This window comes from Thalassophryne amazonica, chromosome 5 (assembly GCF_902500255.1).
Source record: "Thalassophryne amazonica chromosome 5, fThaAma1.1, whole genome shotgun sequence".
NCBI classification, from domain to species: Eukaryota; Metazoa; Chordata; class Actinopteri; order Batrachoidiformes; family Batrachoididae; genus Thalassophryne; species Thalassophryne amazonica.
This window is the reverse complement of record NC_047107.1, coordinates 46,232,707-46,251,978: the sequence shown is the minus strand read 5'-3', so window position 1 is coordinate 46,251,978 and position 19,272 is coordinate 46,232,707. Positions and strand designations below refer to the sequence as shown.

At 40.4% G+C, this 19,272-nt stretch overlaps 1 protein-coding gene across 1 annotated transcript in view; it reads right to left on the bottom strand.

The window, feature by feature from the left end:
* LOC117510400 (EGF-like repeat and discoidin I-like domain-containing protein 3) overlaps nucleotides 1-19,272 on the bottom strand; it is a 581,009-nt gene that overhangs the window by 59,534 nt on the left and 502,203 nt on the right.

Below are 19,272 nucleotides of genomic sequence, written 5' to 3'. Positions count from 1 at the left end.
GTAAATGCAAAAAAGCAGTCCTACATATTTGTTTAATATGCACTTTGAATGACATATCCTGATCAAAAATGACTCCAAGATTTCTCACAGTATTACTAGAGGTCAGGGTAATGCCATCCAGAGTAAGGATCTGGTTAGACACCATGTTTCTAAGATTTGTGGGGCCAAGTACAATAACTTCAGTTTTATCTGAGTTTAAAAGCAGGAAATTAGAGGTCATCCATGTCTTTATGTCTGTAAGACAATCCTGCAGTTTAGCTAATTGGTGTGTGTCCTCTGGCTTCATGGATAGATAAAGCTGGGTATCATCTGCGTAACAATGAAAATTTAAGCAATACCGTCTAATAATACTGCCTAAGGGAAGCATGTATAAAGTGAATAAAATTGGTCCTAGCACAGAACCTTGTGGAACTCCATAATTAACTTTAGTCTGTGAAGAAGATTCCCCATTTACATGAACAAATTGTAATCTATTAGACAAATATGATTCAAACCACCGCAGCGCAGTGCCTTTAATACCTATGGCATGCTCTAATCTCTGTAATAAAATTTTATGGTCAACAGTATCAAAAGCAGCACTGAGATCTAACAGAACAAGCACAGAGATGAGTCCACTGTCCGAGGCCATAAGAAGATCATTTGTAACCTTCACTAATGCTGTTTCTGTACTATGATGAATTCTAAAACCTGACTGAAACTCTTCAAATAGACCATTCCTCTGCAGATGATCAGTTAGCTGTTTTACAACTACCCTTTCTAGAATTTTTGAGAGAAAAGGAAGGTTGGAGATTGGCCTATAATTAGCTAAGATAGCTGGGTCAAGTGATGGCTTTTTAAGTAATGGTTTAATTACTGCCACCTTAAAAGCCTGTGGTACATAGCCAACTAACAAAGATAGATTGATCATATTTAAGATCGAAGCATTAAATAATGGTAGGGCTTCCTTGAGCAGCCTGGTAGGAATGGGGTCTAATAAACATGTTGATGGTTTGGATGAAGTAACTAATGAGAATAACTCAGACAGAACAATCGGAGAGAAAGAGTCTAACCAAATACCGGCATCACTGAAAGCAGCCAAAGATAACGATACGTCTTTGGGATGGTTATGAGTAATTTTTTCTCTAATAGTTAAAATTTTGTTAGCAAAGAAAGTCATGAAGTCATTACTAGTTAAAGTTAATGGAATACTCAGCTCAATAGAGCTCTGACTCTTTGTCAGCCTGGCTACAGTGCTGAAAAGAAACCTGGGGTTGTTCTTATTTTCTTCAATTAGTGATGAGTAGAAAGATGTCCTAGCTTTACGAAGGGCTTTTTTATAGAGCAACAGACTCTTTTTCCAGGCTAAGTGAAGATCTTCTAAATTAGTGAGACGCCATTTCCTCTCCAACTTACGGGTTATCTGCTTTAAGCTACGAGTTTGTGAGTTATACCACGGAGTCAGACACTTCTGATTTAAAGCTCTCTTTTTCAGAGGAGCTACAGCATCCAAAGTTGTCTTCAATGAGGATGTAAAACTATTGACGAGATACTCTATCTCCCTTACAGAGTTTAGGTAGCTACTCTGCACTGTGTTGGTATATGGCATTAGAGAACATAAAGAAGGAATCATATCCTTAAACCTAGTTACAGCGCTTTCTGAAAGACTTCTAGTGTAATGAAACTTATTCCCCACTGCTGGGTAGTCCATCAGAGTAAATGTAAATGTTATTAAGAAATGATCAGACAGAAGGGAGTTATCAGGGAATACTGTTAAGTCTTCTATTTCCATACCATAAGTCAGAACAAGATCTAAGATATGATTAAAGTGGTGGGTGGACTCATTTACTTTTTGAGCAAAGCCAATAGAGTCTAATAATAGATTAAATGCAGTGTTGAGGCTGTCATTCTCAGCATCTGTGTGGATGTTAAAATCGCCCACTATAATTATCTTATCTGAGCTAAGCACTAAGTCAGACAAAAGGTCTGAAAATTCACAGAGAAACTCACAGTAACGACCAGGTGGACGATAGATAATAACAAATAAAACTGGTTTTTGGGACTTCCAATTTGGATGGACAAGACTAAGAGACAAGCTTTCAAATGAATTAAAGCTCTGTCTGGGTTTTGGATTAATTAATAAGCTGGAATGGAAGATTGCTGCTAATCCTCCACCCCGGCCCGTGCTACGAGCATTCTGACAGTTAGTGTGACTCGGGGGTGTTGACTCATTTAAACTAACATATTCATCCTGCTGTAACCAGGTTTCTGTTAGGCAGAATAAATCAATATGTTGATCAATTATTATATCATTTACCAACAGGGACTTAGAAGAGAGAGACCTAATGTTTAATAGACCACATTTAACTGTTTTAGTCTGTGGTGCAGTTGAAGGTGCTATATTATTTTTTCTTTTTGAATTTTTATGCTTAAATAGATTTTTGCTGGTTATTGGTAGTCTGGGAGCAGGCACCGTCTCTACGGGGATGGGGTAATGAGGGGATGGCAGGGGGAGAGAAGCTGCAGAGAGGTGTGTAAGACTACAACTCTGCTTCCTGGTCCCAACCCTGGATAGTCACGGTTTGGAGGATTTAAGAAAATTGGCCAGATTTCTAGAAATGAGAGCTGCTCCATCCAAAGTGGGATGGCTGCCGTCTCTCCTAACAAGACCAGGTTTTCCCCAGAAGCTTTGCCAATTATCTATGAAGCCCACCTCATTTTTTGGACACCACTCAGACAGCCAGCAATTCAAGGAGAACATGCGGCTAAACATGTCACTCCCGGTCTGATTGGGGAGGGGCCCAGAGAAAACTACAGAGTCCGACATTGTTTTTGCAAAGTTACACACCGATTCAATGTTAATTTTAGTGACCTCCGATTGGCGTAACCGGGTGTCATTACTGCCGACGTGAATTACAATCTTACCAAATTTACGCTTAGCCTTAGCCAGCAGTTTCAAATTTCCTTCAATGTCGCCTGCTCTGGCCCCCGGAAGACAATTGACTATGGTTGCTGGTGTCGCTAACTTCACATTTCTCAAAACAGAGTCGCCAATAACCAGAGTTTGATCCTCGGCGGGTGTATCGTCGAGTGGGGAAAAACGGTTAAAGATGTGAACGGGTTGGCGGTGTACACGGGGCTTCTGTTTAGGGCTACGCTTCCTCCTCACAGTCACCCAGTCGGCCTGCTTTCCCGGCTGCTCGGGATCTGCCAGGGGGGAACTAACGGCGGCTAAGCTACCTTGGTCCGCACCGACTACAGGGGCCTTGCTAGCTGTAGAATTTTCCACGGTGCGGAGCCGAGTCTCCAATTCGCCCAGCCTGGCCTCCAAAGCTACGAATAAGCTACACTTATTACAAGTACCATTACTGCTAAAGGAGGCCGAGGAATAACTAAACATTTCACACCCAGAGCAGAAAAGTGCGGGAGAGACAGGAGAAGCCGCCATGCTAAATCGGCTAAGAGCTAGTAGCTACGCTAAGCTAGCGGATTCCTAAAAACACGCAAAGCGAATAATGTGTAAATAATTTAGAGGTGATTCAGCAGAAGGAGTGCTTTAGTTAAGGCACGTAAAGATTACACTGGGAAACAAATCGTAATCTAGATAACTAGATCAATCTAACTGCGCAGATCAAACAGCTAACAGATACAGAAAAACACCGCTGTGCTCCGGAACAAGAAGTGATACAATACCGCAGTGAGAGCCGACCACCAGTAGAGTCAAGTAAAAAAGTAAAAAAAAAAAAAATAAATAAAAAGGTAAAAAAGTAAAAAAGTCTTGAAAAAGACTATTAGTTCAAAGTCCAAAGCAGCAGGTAGCAGTCTCTGTGTAAACAGTCCCAACAGAGAGCCAAAATTAACAGATACAGCAAAACACCGCTGTGCTCCAGCTGGAGGAATTGCAGTTGCAGTTGCATTGAATAACAGATATATGTTTTAGTTTTAAAGTAATGTGCTAATTTTTAAGGTTTTAATGTGGACATGCTGTGCCGAGCAGTGCATTATGGGTAGGATTATGTAATCTCAGTAAGTTCACGACAGGACAAATGTATTTCAGACACTCTGTTCAGGCTCCACGGACAACAGCATTAAACTCTAGTGCCTAAAACTCTCGTGAATATACTCTCTGGGTTTATAGACGTTATTGTATTTGCGTTTGTTAAATTCCACGCATCTTAAATGTCGCAGCAGACATGGATTATCTGGAATTTTGTTTTGGAAAGATTTCAAGGCATCTACTGCCATCTACTGGCCATCTCATGGCAGTTCATGGCAGTATTCATCCTGAAGCTGAGCAGACACTGTGATATTTTTAATCACAAGTTAAATTTTTCAAACTTAATTTACAAAAACTCTCGATGGGAGACATCAAAGTTTAAAAACAAAACGACAAAAAAAGAAAAAAAACATTACAAGACAGCTCTGCGGTGTTTGCACATGCACAGTGTGAGCGGTAGGACGCTTGTTGCCCCTCACTCAGCAGCAGGAAACCCTCACGACGGCCGACCAGAATAATATCAAACAGGTTTGATTTTCATTCGACCATACGATCAGCAATCAGGAGGTGGTCGTGAGATGTTAAACGCAGCTTGTTACTCCATGTACACTACACAATGCAGGATGCGCGATTAACCTGAAACTCGGTCCAAAAAATTCTCACATGAATGAAAAATCATCTGAACATTCTCACATTCTCTCCACATGCAAAACATATTGTGATGACACTTCCAGGGCTCTGTAAAAATGCCTGTTTTTACAAATAAAAAATGGAATATTTTACAAAAGCACATCTGTAAACACCAACACACGACACGTCACATTAACGTGTTGGTTTACATAGTGAATGACTGAACGAATCAGTGTTTAGCAGAGGTACATTTTACCCAGAATCCTTTGCAATCTGTCTGTGTTTGTTACAAAACCTCAGAATTAGTGCATTATTCAACATTAAAAGGTATATGTTATATTTTAACTTTGTACAAATGACAGAATTGACATTAATGGAGTTATTCTATCAGTATTCATTTTATTTATACACCAAACCATAAGTCAGTACGACTTTATTTTCCAAGACCTCCGCCTGACCGGAGCGTTGTGATTGGTAAAGGGTTGGGCTTGGTGATTGCGCTCAGTTTGTCTCTGCAGTGTAAGCCGTGTAATAAGTAAATAAGAACTTTCAGCAGGAGGCAGGATGTTCAAACATAGAAGTCTGGGCTCAATGTTTGGGTCTGCTGTTGCTTTGATGTTTCCAGAAGCGATCGTGGTGTTAAAACTCAAATTCAGTTTATTAGTAGTTGCAAATATACTAGAAACAGTACTGGAATTTATCGGTTATCTGTAACTTCTGATACATTTTTGGGTGGTTTATCGGTTTATCTTTATCAAAGATAACTTTTCAGTTATCTGATTATCTGTTATCGAAGTTAATTTTTTGGTTATCTGTGCCCACCACTGGTTGAGATGCTTTTACTTAATTTCAGACACAAGTCTGAGTCACTGGTGTTGGTATTTGTTATTTGCAACAACTCATTTCAGTCAGACAACTCATGAAACAGAATATTTACTGCAACAGCAGCACATAGCTTGAGTTTGGCAACTAAACTCCAATCACATCACTCCCTACAGATGCCTGCTAGAGATAAAGGAAGTGATGATTAGATCTACACATTTTCTCCCCAGTTGGAGCCCACAGGCGGGGTAGAGGTGTGACTGAGCAGCAGCAGTGATGTGTTGCAGCAGGTAGCATTTGATAGACAGAGGGGGAGATGGGAAAATTTACATCTTAAATATCCCACCCAATTTTTATGGAATTTTAAAGCCATGTATGTAGTAATTATTAGTGACACTCTAATCTGACCGCTTTTTTCAGTAACGAGTAATGTAATGCATTAATCTTTCCAAATCAGTAATCAGATTAAAGTTACTTCTCTGAGTCACTGTGCGTTACTATTATTTTTGTATTGTGGGTCAATCACAGCTTTAAAACAGGTGTCCCAACACAATGCAGGGGGAGGTCTGAACTGCCCACTTTCACCGAGCTGTGAGCACAGAGCCGCATCCACTGTGCAGCTCAGCTCCGAGTTGAAGTACAGATGTCTCTCAAAGCGTGGTGACGCTCAGAGCTATGATTTTACTAACACATTTTTATGCTTTTTTTTCGTTAAAACTCTGCGCTGCTCTGTGCGTCACCTCGCTAAAAACAGCTGATCGCAATGTGCAAATACTAAAGCTTTTTTCCACCTAAATGCGTAAAAAAACTCTGATAAAATCTGTTTGGTGGGGGGGTGCGGCTCCCCACAACAGCCCTAGTTTGAAGGTCCACTTTTGAAGACATTTTTTCATACTACTAATACTGATACTACTTAATAATAATAATTTTGTCAACTAAAATTTTTAGAAGGAATTTAAATGTTAGAAAAATATTAGAAAGAATTTAATAGTTTTAATTTATAAACAATGTAAGTTAGAAATGGTCAGTTTTATCATTACAGTGCTGTCAACGTTTAAGTATGAGGTCAAGAAAGGTGTCTTTATTTATTTTTTAATTAAACAAATGTTTATGTTCACTGAAGTCAAGAAAAGGTGACTATAAAGTGATTATTGGCAACATGGGTTATCATTTTGATGTTGAGGTGAAGGGGGTGTTGTCAGCAGCTACTGAAAGTAACTAAAAACGTAACTAGCAATCTAACTTAGTTACTTTTAAAATTGAGTAATCAGTAAAGTATCTAAGTTACTTTTTCAAGGAGTAATCAGTAATCAGTAATTGGATTACTTTTTCAAGGAGTAATCAGTAATCAGTAATTGGATTACTTTTTCAAAGTAACTGTGGCAACACTGGTAATTATGTGTATGAGGCATGTTAGTGTATATGTAGCAAGCAGCTCAAGTTGTCTTTTAGAACTCACAGGTTCATGAGTGTAATTAGTATCCTAAAGAATGACATTGTCCTATTTCTGCTTGTGGTGTGGGACTGTGAAAAAAGACAACTAGAACAACACACTTGTTTCACAGGTACTTGTTGCCACCTACTGCTGCAGATGTATGTGACCTGAAAAAGACCAGACTGTAATCATAAGATCAAGTCAAGTCTGGGAGGATGCATTGATGCTATGCTTTGCCACATCCACAACACCACGGAACCACCTTCGGTCCTGGGTGGAAACTACCCAGGCAGACAACCGGTCCATTCCCACATCTTTAAAATAACCATATATCTGCTGCAGTCAGATTAAACATGGACATTCTCTAGGCCTTCTCCAGCTGCTGGGGTCTATCCTAAACACTCATGCTGGCCACATCCTAGTCTCTCTTAGTAACCACTCATTTGATACAAAGCCATTCCAGCAGTACCACTGCTGAGATAAGTGAATGTCTCTACAAGTTCAACACTTTGACCACATACAGATACATCAAAAGATGATCTCATTATTCCGATGTATTCATATTTAGGCCAGTATGGAAATTAAATAGTTTTTGGCATCACCTACAATTTTCTGTGGTGATAGTCATGGATTGTATGGCCTTGCCTTACAATATAAAGCGCCTTGGGGCAACTGTTTGTTGTGATTTGGTGCTATATAAATAAAATTGATTGATTGATTGATTGATAGAGACTTCAGTTAACTTTTACTTTATCTTGGTGGTAGTTGACCAAAACATTTTGACAATACAGAGTCACAGAGCAAGTCCAGATTCAATGAACCACCTTGTTCTTGGAGAAACATTCACTGTATTTACACTTATCCATCCTCACAAATGACTCAAACTGAATTGTATCTCATGTGCACATAATAGCATTTTGAGTGCTGTGTTGTAAAACATGGCAGTGATATCTGCATTTTTCCTCTCTGCCATTCTGGGGCTCTATATGGAACCAAGACCTCCAAATAAAACACATTTCCCTTTGCCACCTCTCGAATGGATGCCTTAATTCCACATTCAGCAACTAAGTTCTTCACTATTATTTAAAATTTTCTAATAATTTGTAGTGCACACAGTGTTTTAAGATTTGAACATTTAAAGGGAGCACACCATTTTAGTTGTGATTCTACACAGATGTAACATGGTGAAGTCCATATAGAAAAAAAAAAAAAGATGTTCCCACTGGCTTGGCTAGTGGGGAGTTCCCCTTTGGCTGACATGGTACATCCTTCATCTCAAGTATGAGGAAACTGGTGTTGAAACTCCATCATGGCCATGGCTACAAAGATATGTCATCTGGTCACAAACTGGTGTTCCAGGAATGTTGCAGTGTCCAGGGTATAGTCAAAGACCATGCTTAAGTGAAATCAAAAATGATGGGGAAATATGTGACAAGGTGAACTCCAGATTGAAAAACAAAATGTTCCTACTGGCTTTGCGAGTGGAGAATTTCCTTTTGGCTGACCTGGTATAGAGCCTTGGTTTCAAGTGCGAGCGATGTGGTGTTCAAACCTCATCGTGGCCTTGGCCACAAAGAAATGTCCTCCAGTCACATAAAGATTTATAAATGATGCTCTTGATGACGCTTAGCTTTTTAAAAATGTTCATAATTTGAGCAGTGATAAATAACTATACTGTCTATCACAACTCAAATGATGGTGTATTTATGTTATTCAGAAATAGTGTACCCACTTGGTTTACAAAGCAGCCCAATAAATGCTGGCATTTGAAGCATACACCTGCATCAACAATGTGCTTTGCAGATGGTTTTATTATTTTTATTATTATTATTATTAGTAGTAGTAGTAGTAGTAGTAGTAGCAGTAGTAGTATTGTTAACACAGGACACTTGAACCATGTGCTTTAAAATATATGTGCACATTTGACTCAGCTCCTACTATTCGCCCTACAAAAAGGTAGGCTTTCAATAGTCGTGATCCATTAAAGCATTATCGTGCTACCTGAAATTCTCAGAGGCCACTCAGAGTACAGAGCAATAAAACAGATGGAGCCTGAGTTTAGCATGTTAAGTTAACTTGAAATGGTTGCACGAACAGATGAAGGGAATCGGCCACGTCAAAAGGAACAGGAAAGAAATCAACCACGGTGGTGTGGCTCATTTAGAACCATTATAGCAAGAAGAACAGCATCTGCAGGACCAGAGAGCTGCACACCATGTCATATGACTGAGCTGAGGTACTCAGATACATGAGTACCAAAAAAGATAGAAATAAAAAATGAATAAAATAAATGACGTAAAATAAAATCATGACATCACACTCAAACTTTCTGTTCACTGTGATGAAGCAGGTGGTAAACAGTTACACACCAATATAATCTGAAATCTGTCTTTGTGGACCCAAATCTGTAATTCATCTGGGGGAAAAAAATACAGCTAAACATGAAATAAATGTAAAATGTAATATCATCTAACAAAATATGGGAGTTAAAAATAAAACTGTTTATGGCTCAGGCTGCTGCACTTTTTCTCCTCTCTCCTCCTCTCACTTCTTATGAAATATTCATAGTAAATTCTCACACACTCGCACACGTCCGCGGTATAAAGCTCAGTTCTTCTGCACAATCAACAATAAGGAGGGATAATAAAATAAACATTTAAAACCTTTCTCTACACTGTGAACTTAATCAACTCTTATTGTTAAATCGATGCTCATTTTGAAGTGACACTAGTACGTTGCACCATCGCTTAAGTGCACGCTCTTGAGTGCAGGATATAAAGATGTTTTTGTTGAAATGTCGGAAAGCGAGCCAAGGATTCTTTGCTGGTTGGATGCTGAATGGCTTAGAGACACTGTGAAATCATAAGAAGCACACGTCACCTCTGCTGTACTGATTTAAGCTCCGGTACCTTGGCATCATGCAGCAGATAAGTGGTGCTGCTGCAGCCTCATGAATCAATCATCCCAAGATAAAACAGATACATGCAGTGTGTGAGGGAGTGCGAGGGACACAGGCAGCAACAATACAAGGGAGAGAGATGGGGATCAGGATGTGGTGGTGAAGGATAAGATGGCTTCACCGGATAATGAAAACAAGAGGAACATTGCAAGGGTGCCGAGTCGACCTGTATGCTTTGGAATATAGTTGGAAGGAGGGGGGCATTAAAAACCACCCGAATGAATCACGGAGGCAGATGGATTTACCATGCCATCAGTAACTTCATTTGGAAGCTAAGTGAATCACCGTACTTGCTGAGGGGAAACAGAGTAAAACAGAGCAATGTGTGAGCCACACGGAGTCCAGGCTTAAAGCATACAGTCTATGAAATTTACATCAGGCCTGTTTTCAAATTAGCGTGGATGCTTCTTGAATTCTCAGATAATGTTCTCAAGATGAGTGAATTATCCACAGCTGTGAGCAACATTCGTGATTCGACAGAGTATTTATATCTCATTGTAGACATAATATTGTAACGTGGAGGAGCATAGAATCAGATCAATATCAACACCAACATTAAGATCTGTGACGTGTTTCTTCACTTTGCCTCGCACAAATTTGATGATGATTTGGAACATGATCTTCCATTTCACCAACAAATACTCTTGATACACATTTTCTTTATGGTTGCGTAGCGCAAAGTTAATTTGATCTCTTTGGAAGAAAAAGAAGAACACATAGGGCCTTTATTGTCATTGCACATACATACATTCAAGGAAATTTGTCCTCTGCGTTTAAAGTGTACCTGGAAAGTATTCACAACGCTTCACTTTTTCAACATTTGGTTATGTTACAGCCTTATTCCAAAATGGAGTAAATACATTTTTTCCCCTCAAAATTCAACTCACAACACCCCATAATGACAGCATGAAAAACCTTTTATTTTTATTTTTGCAAATTTATTAAAAATCTAGGAAATCTCATGCACATATGCATTCACATCCCTTGCTCAATATTTTTTGATGCATCTTTGGCAGCAATTACTGCATAGTTTGTTTTCACATAAATAATTCCTGTTGTGCTGTGTTTTTACATTTTGCATTTTGCTAGAGGCTGAAGTAACATGATGAAATTGTAGACCCCTTTGGGAATAACACATTCCCACCAAAATCATGAGGTGAACCAGCAGGTATTGATGCACCTTTGGCAGCAATTACAGCCTCAAGTCTTCTTGAATATGATGCCACAAGCTTAGCGCACCTATCTTTGAGCAGTTTTGCCCATTACTCTTTGCAGCACCTCTCAAGCTCCATCACGTTGGATGGGGAGTATCAGTGCACAGCCATTTTCAGATCTCTCCAGAGATGTTCAATCAAATTCAGGTCTGGGCTCTGGCTGGGCCACTCAAGGACATTCACAGAGTCGACCTGAAGCCACTCCTTTGATCTTTACTGTGTGCATCTTTCATCATTGTCCTGATGAAAGATGAACAGTCACACCAGTTTGAGGTCAAAAGTGCTCTGGAGCAGGTTTTCATCCATTATGTCTCTGTACATTGCTGCATTCATCTTTCCCTCAATCCTGACTAGTCTCCCAGTTCCTGCTACTGAAAAACACCCCCACAGCATGATGCTGCCACCACTATGCTTCACTATAGGGATGGTCCCTGGTTTCCTCCAAACATGGCACCTAGCATTCAGGCCAAAGAGTTCAGTCTTTGTATCATCAGATAAGAGAATTTTGTTTCTCATGGTCTGAGAGTCCTTCAGGTACCTCTTGGCAAACTCCAGGTGGGCTGCCATGTGCTTTTTACTAAGGAGTGACTTCCGCCTGGCCACTCTACCATAGAGGCCTGATTGGTGGATTGCTGCAGAGATGGTTGTGTTTCTGGAAGTTTCTCCTCTCTCCACAGAGGAATGCTGGAGCTCTGCCAGAGTGACCATTGGGCTCTTGGTCACCCCCCTGACTAAGGTATTTCTCTCCTGATCACTCAGTTTAAATGGACAGCCAGCTATGTACCTTTCCCCAGATTTTTGCCTTGAGACGATCCTGTCTCAGAGGGCTACAGACAATTCCTTTGAATTAATGCCTGGGATGTGCTCTGACATGCACTGTCAACTGTGGGACCTTATATGTAGACAGAAGTGTGCCTTTTCAAATCATGACCAATCAACTGACTTTACCCCAGGTAGACTGTAATTAAGCTGTAGAAACATCTCAAGGATAATCAGTTGAAACAGGATGCACCACAGCTCAATTATGAGCTTCATAGCAAAGGCTGTGAATACTTACGTAGGCCTGATTTCTTAGTTGTCTTTTTTTAAATAAATTTGTTGTCGTTATGGATTATTGTGTGTAGAATTTTGAGGAAAAATTAATTTCATCCATTTTGGAAAAAAGCTGTAACATAAAATGTGGGCAAAAGTGAAGCACTGTGAATACTTTCCGGATGCACTGCAACCCATCACAATTACAGTCAGACATAATCCAACCACTAGGAGCAGTGGGCAGCCACTGTGCAGAGCCCAGAAACCAACTCCAGATGTAGAAATACTGCCTTGGTCAGGGGCAGAGAAAGGAACAAGGAATAAGCACGTTTTTGATTGTGGGAAGAAACCAAAGCGCCCAGGGGAATGCCATGCAGATACAGGTACAATATGCAAACTCCACACAGAAAAGCAAGAGGCAATCCCAGAGCATTCTTGCTGTGAGGGATCAGTGCTAACCACTAATCCACTGTGCTTTCCTTTGGAAAACTTTAAGAAAAAAAAAGTGCTGGATGAGTAACACAATTACATATGTTTTCCCTGGCTTCTGAGCATTGTGTAAATGAACATTCACCATTTCACACATCTTGTGAGACTGAATAAGAAACACAGAGAAAGAAGTGATGGGTTAGTTATTTCACATCTACACTGCTAAATATATGAGACCATCCACAGTATCTCACACTGAAAACAGGGGTATAATATTAATTACCAATTTTCATTCTCCATCAAAGCACACAGGAAGCCAAAATCTCCCACAAACACCAACAAGAGATGTTTCACAACACAGGCAAACTTCCAATGCATACACACAATCACAGGCTGATTATTTGCCTTACCAAAAATCAGATCTAACTGACCTCTGTGCACTCCAATGTACACACCTTTTGAATGCATTCTTGATAAGCAGTCACATATTTTGTGGTTCCCATTCTTTGAAACATGGCCCAGAGAAGAGCATACAGGTTAGACTGTAAAATAATAAAAAAATTCTACATAGAGTAATACTCAATTTGATCACCAGTTAATACTGGTGATCAAATTGAGTATTATTGTATGTTTTGGTGTTTGGATGCTTTTTTTTATTTCACCGGCACATGAATGACTTCCATTGTTGTTCAGAACTGCATGCAGATTGGAGTTTGTGTTCCAGTCATGTCTGGCTTTTTTGGGGTAGACTTAGGCCCCATGACCATATAGTGTTTTGTTTAGGTTTTTTATTTATTTATTTATTTTCTGGGGGACAATGTCCTGTGTCAATTGCTTCCATTGAAAATGAAGGATATGCGGCTGCAGAAAAAAAAAGGTGCATACAGTGTCTTTCCTTCAGAGTGCTCTACTTTATTTGTGTGGCCACACCAAGTATTTGAAGTCTCTGAACATTTCAGGCAGTTGCCGAGTTGTCACTACAGAACATTTTCAGGCAATCAATCTGAAAACATTGTCACTCAGAGAAGGACATGCTTGTTTTTGTTGTTTCTATCTACAGTGAAGTGACATAAAAAACTAAAAAAAGAAGAAAAAACCTCATCTGTGATAGTATATTTCACAGGTGCTATATTCCTGCTGAGGGTGAGTGCTTTTTATTGACATACATTATAACCTAGTCATCAGCTGTTTGTTGTTGTCATACAAACAAGTTGCATGAGAAAGGCTTGTTATTTTTAAGAAAGCAATGCGATGATGCAATGGGATAAAGCAATTCTCAGCACCCTCTCATTGCTTTTCTGCCAAAAAAACCCCAACAGATATAACTGATTTATGAATACTAATGCAAACCAGTGGAGCTAAGGAGATCTGATTTTGCCAAAACAAATTATGCTTGCCTATTTTGTTGTATAAAATTGCCAAGCAAGCACACAGTCCCAACAAGATCTCTAATCAGACAAAATAAATGAAATTAGTTGTGTAGGTGTACTGCAACATACACATGAACTAAAAAACTGAAATTAAGTTGTGATATTTGTCACTAATTGGAACTAAAACACCTGAGGCACACTACAAGCATGAACTTCAACATACAGCAAAAAAAAAAACCTTTCTGTTTGTCCGTGTGAAAAGTCTTAAAGGAAAAGTTGCAGTTCATAAAAAAAGCTTATACTGTATTCGCGCGTCTTCCGTGTTGGACTTGTGATGATGTCATTTATTTGTCGAGTGCTCTTATTGGGAAAGACTTATTCAGGAAACAGGAAGTGTTGTGTGGCAATGTGGCTAGCTTTCCCACAGTCACAGGAGCTACTCTGTGTCAATTTTGTCAGACAAAAGTCATTTTTCCATGCACCAAAATAAGTTTCTTGTCAGCTGATGTCCACAAAGTTTGTCATTAAGCTTTGTGCATGTTCAGAACTTTGAGAGGAGCTCTTTTCTGCTGCATGGATGTCTGTTTGCTCTTTGGAGAGTGAGTGTGGAACACAGAATGGACAGTGAGTGGATTTAAACAGGTTTTTTTTTTTTTTTATCTTCCATGAGTACGAGTTTTTTAATATAGTGCTGTACAAAATGTTTCAGTGAAGTAAATTATTGTCTGTGTGGTTAACATTGAACGTCACATCAGTTTTTTTTATTTGCTGCAGAGATCAAAAAAGGGCCAGATTGAAAGTTGGTTAAACATCCACCTAAAATAAATTAATTCCGTGGACCCCAGCATATTGTAAAAAGCAAAAATACAATGAGTTCTCACAATGTTTTTCTCATTATCCATTTGTCCTGTGCTCTCATTGTGGAAGACTCTTGTGCAAGAAACACAAAGTGTTGTGTGAGAATATGGCTAGCTTCGTACAGACAGCAGCAGATTATTTAACTGCAGAGTCACCTGGATTTAAACACGCACAACTTATTTAAAGGACATGTAGCATGATATTAAACGCACTAGTTAGCAAAACAGATTATAAGTCTATCTGCTTACATGCAGTAATAATTAGTACTCACTAATGCATTTTATTGCTAATTATTACTCTAGCTTGGCGAGGCAGCAGGTGCATTTCCAGAAAACATCTTACTCTAAGTTTCTTGCAATTTCTCTGCATGTGACATACATTTTAGCAAACACAGAACCATCCCGATGGCCGACAGAGTGAAATGAATGAATGCTACTATGTCTGATAAGGAAGCTTCAGAGCTTTCATTCAAAAGAGGTGACTCGGGTTTACATAGGAAGTACAGAGAGGAGATGACACACTTCACCCCGAAACTTTTAATTTATTTGAGAGTCTGTCAGACTTTGGATCCTAATGTGTGCTGACTATGCTGTCTGTGTGGCAGGATGCTATTTTACTGCTGACATAAATGTGTATGTAGAATGTCGCCACAACACTGGTTTTACAGGCTGCCTGAACATGCAGATGTATTTCTTATATTGCAAAAAGTCAGAATACATTGTGCATGACTTTGCCAGTCAGGACCTCTTTGATGGTGTGGACCTGGACATTATTCTCCGGCTGGCAAATGCACATGATCCATGCCTGGCAACTTCTTTGATTGTGTGGCCTGTATATATTTAATCTTGGAAACCATTCTACAAGTGGGTGAGTGCTCCATTCAGTATTTTTTTCCTTTTGTATTTTGTTATCATCAGTGGAGCTGATAGGCTCTGTCATTCGTATTTTACTTTGAGAGAGTTTATCGGAATTGGATCTTGATGTGTGTGGAGTCTGTTCTCTGTACCACAGCAGCACATTGTTTTAACCCTATTATAGCTCCTGTGAACGTGCACACAGAACTCTCCACTCTTTTTCAAGCTATTTGATCACACACATGTATTTCTTAGATTTTTCACAGTTATATAGATGACAACATTTACAAGCATGCACAAAGCTGAACTTCTAGCAGACTGTTTTTAACAGGCTGCTAGACGTGCACACACACTACGTCTTCTCACAGTGGAGAAGAGCTGCTGCTTTTACAGTGACTCCATCAAAATGAACAGTTATCACTTAAAAAAGAGTCATCATAACACAACATCACACTTACATAAACTTTGCAATTAATCTGTGGCTCCGTTGTTAATGTTAGCAGCTACATTCCATTCAACAATGCACTGGAACATTTCCTCAAAGCTACGTAAATGCTGTAACAAAAAGTCTGAAAAATGAGTACTCATGAGTACTCTATTTTCAGTGTCTTTGTAGCTGTTTGTTGCAAATGCCGTATACTGTGAGACCGGTCATGGAAGTGCACAAAGTCCCGGTGTATCACTGGCTCGTCACTAACAGCCTCAATCTAAGTTGTTATGATTTCTGTGTGATATGTCCTTTAAGCTTCCATGAGAGCTTTTCTATTTTTATATAAATGCTGTGCAAAATGTTTCAGTGAAGTAAATTGCTGTCCGTGTGGTTAATACTGAAAACCGACTGTGCACATCACCTTTTTTGTTTTGCTATGCCACACATCAGCTGACATGAAACACATAATACATGATAAAAGAATATGAAAAAAGAAACCTAGACAAAGATAAGTGATTTATTCTTTATTTGTGAGGAAATCAGATATTTTCTGAAACGTGCAGCCTGACAAACATAATATTTGGCCAAGTTTGTGCAAAGGCCCACCCCCAATTCAAACAGAATTTCATGCATAGCACCCAGGGTGTTCAGATGCATGAATACAGTATTTAATATAAATGCAGCTTTGCCTAATCATAGTTTTCAGATCTGCTGGGACGACATACTTTTATCTACTTTGGATCTGTGTGACAGGAATGAAAATGGCAGGTTTTAAGAAGAGGCCGCCTGAATGCTTCTGAGGAATTCAGAATTGTAAAGACAGTGTTTCCCACAGGAAGGATCAAAATTGAAGGGCACAGAAAGTGGCTCAACCTTGAAAGTTGCCAATAAATTGTTAAAGTTCAATGTCCCTATGCACGGTCCCGGCAAAGCCTCCTTTGCTGCAAACACAGACATGATCACTACATTTCCAAATGATCAAATTCCATCTCCAATTCTCTGATGCCAGAAAGCCTTTAGTCTCACTGAGACCACTTTTTTTGTTTTTAGAAAGGACACGCTTCATCTTTGCTGCATACAAATGCTCGATAAGGAATGAGAATTTCAATAGGACAAATTAAAGCATTTCTCTGCTATGGATGGATGAAACACAGGCCCATCTAATTATATTGATTAAAAGAAAGAGAGTTTGATTTTGGCAGTGCAGTATCTGAGGTAGCAATTTGATTAAGAAGCTGTGCTCAGCAAATTTGGTGCAATGATAATACCTGTGTTGTGGGCTGGGGTGTTTGGCTGGTTTGGTTTTTGTTTTCTGTTTTCTGTTTCTCCCACCAGGTGGTATGCATTCAGGACTGAGTAGCTGAGCATCAGGACCTCACCCTGAACTCCTGAGGCTTGTTATCACGTGCAGGTCATCAGGACTCACAGCTGTGGTGTATTTTGTCATAATCAGAGATTGCTGCATTTAAACCTTGAATGCACAGTGTGTGATTGCCAGAGACTCGACCTTGTGAGCAGACGTGTGAGATCGACGTCAGGAGAACAATCTCACCATCACGGACGCAGAGACCGCTCCAGGTTTGACGCCACAGTCTGTGAAGGAGGATTGGGTGAGGTCTCACGCTCTTCAGCACACTTCCTGAGGTAATTTGATTTTGGTGACTTTTATGAAGTAATGACAGTGGATTTGGTGTCCCTCACACCTTGTGTTAGTGAGCTGTCACGTTATGTTAATTGTCTAATCAGCTTCTGCTGCAGTGGAGATTTGAACTGAGTTGTTCCGTGCCTGCAGGGTGAGAAGCTGATGTATGGATTTAAGCCAGGAAGTGTTTGCTGATTGCGTGCACCTTTGAGTTGTGTCTCTCTGTGTGGAGTTGGACTCACCTCATGTTTTCTTTCTTCACAGACTCGGTTTGTCGCGGCCACCTGGGGGGTGACGGTGGGGTCCCTGGGTCCGAACTGCTGTGGCTCCGGACCGTTTGCGCTGTTAAGAGTGCGCCGTGTTTCCACTTCACCAGACCGCGGACTTTTTTAGTTGTTTGAGCACTGCATCTCACTGTTATGTTTATTAAATTCTGTTATCCTTTGAACCGTGCTCTGCTTATTTTATGCTTGGTCCTTCAAACGCTGGGTCGGTGCTCCGACCGCGTCCGAAACATAACAGTAGTCTCTGGCCATTTAACAATGGACCAGCGGAAGCAGAGACGGTATTTTTGCTGGGAAGGCTGCAGCAGATGTTGGAGCTGATCCGGGATCAGTTGCGGGTGCGCTCCGCCCGGGTTGTGCGTGTTGGTGCGTGCATGGCGGAGTTTACAGCTTGGGTCGCGTCGCACCCCGTTGTTATGGCTGTAGCCCCGTCTCCTCCCACGCGGCTGGCTCCGACACCTGTTGTAGCAGCCCCGGTGGTATTTAGTTTGCACATTAAGCTGTTTGGTATAACCTGCTGTTATTTACAGCAGTGTGAATTGGTTTTTACTCTGTCACCACGGGGATTTTCTTTTTTGGCACTTTGGCTCCCTCTGTTGGTGACAGAGTCACAGTACCGTTCAGTTTCAAAGGATGGAAAACAATGTTTTTCCATTCTTTGCACTTGACGATGTAGGCCAATGGTAGTTTTTTTTATTGGTCTATTATCCGTTTCTTGTTTTAGTATGAGGTGTTTTCATCAGGGGTTAATTTGTTGTTTTTGTGGGTTTTTAAAGCACTGTCTGTGGTCTGGTGGAGTTGAAAATGCAGGCTGTCTGGAGCATTGTTTGACCCAGGTGACTTTATGTTAGTCTGTTAGTCTTTCTTTTTTATTTCTTTTGGTTTCACCTCCCAGGGTTTGATGGGACGGTCCTCTGGGGGGTGATGGGGGGGTAATTGGGTTGTTTTTTCTTTCTTTTTTTTTTTTTTTTGTGCCCTCTCTTCTCCTCTGGCTCCAGCCGTGTGAGCCGTACGTTGTCGGCGTTGCTGGAGTGGTGCAGTTTGGTTATGCTGGGCGTTTCCCAGGTAACCTCTGCACCCAGGAGGGGGGGGGGGGGTTTGGGGTATTTTTTTTTAATTCCCTTTGCAACCTCCAGCCTTGGCGCGCCACTGTGCCATTTGCCATTGGCGTTGCTGGGGTGGTGCAGTTCGGTTATGCTGGGCGTTTCCCAGGTAACCTCTGTACCCGGGTGGGGGGGTTTAGGTTTTTTTTTTGTTGCTTCCCTGTTCCACCTCCGGCTTCAGCGTGCCTTTGGGCCGTATGCCATCGGCGTAGCTGAGGTTTGGGGCAGTGGAATATA